This window comes from Equus asinus, unplaced genomic scaffold, assembly GCF_041296235.1.
Source record: "Equus asinus isolate D_3611 breed Donkey unplaced genomic scaffold, EquAss-T2T_v2 contig_405, whole genome shotgun sequence".
Lineage (NCBI taxonomy): Eukaryota > Metazoa > Chordata > Mammalia > Perissodactyla > Equidae > Equus > Equus asinus.
The window spans coordinates 11,956-12,500 of NW_027225078.1; positions in this window are offsets into that span (position 1 = coordinate 11,956).

A 545-nucleotide genomic window follows, 5' to 3' on the forward strand; every position below is an offset into this window, starting at 1 on the left:
GCCAGTCGCCGTTCCGGGCGCCGCGGGACCGCCCCTGGTGCTGGAGGCCCCTGGCGGTGAGACCCCGTGTGTGCTCCGGCGGCCGACTTGCCTCGGGAGGTTCTGTCTTCCCTCCTTCGCCCCGAGCGCGTCTCTCGGCGGGCCGCGGCCCTTCCGCCGCCGCCTCTCCGGCGCCTCGGCCCTCGCCGCCGCCGGCCTTCTCCCGAGCCCTTCCCCGTCGTCGCCTGTTCTGGCTGCCCGACCGGGGCCCCGCCCCGAGCGCGACTCGCTTCCCGGGGCCGCTGCGGCCTCCTCCGTGTCTGCCGCCGCCACCCGCGCGACGGCGACGTTGCGTGCGGGCGGGGGACCGTCTCCCGCGGCGCCCCGTTCTGGCGCGCGCGTGTCTGTCGCAGCGCGGGTCGGGTCCCGGCCAGCCGTCGTGACCGGCCGCCGGCGCGCCGCGCCACCCCCGGGGGCGGGGGGTCGGGCCTCGGTCCGGCTCCTGGCCCGCGGGGGCGTGCGCGGGCCGTCCGGCCGGCCGGTGTCGACGCGACTGCCTGGTGCCC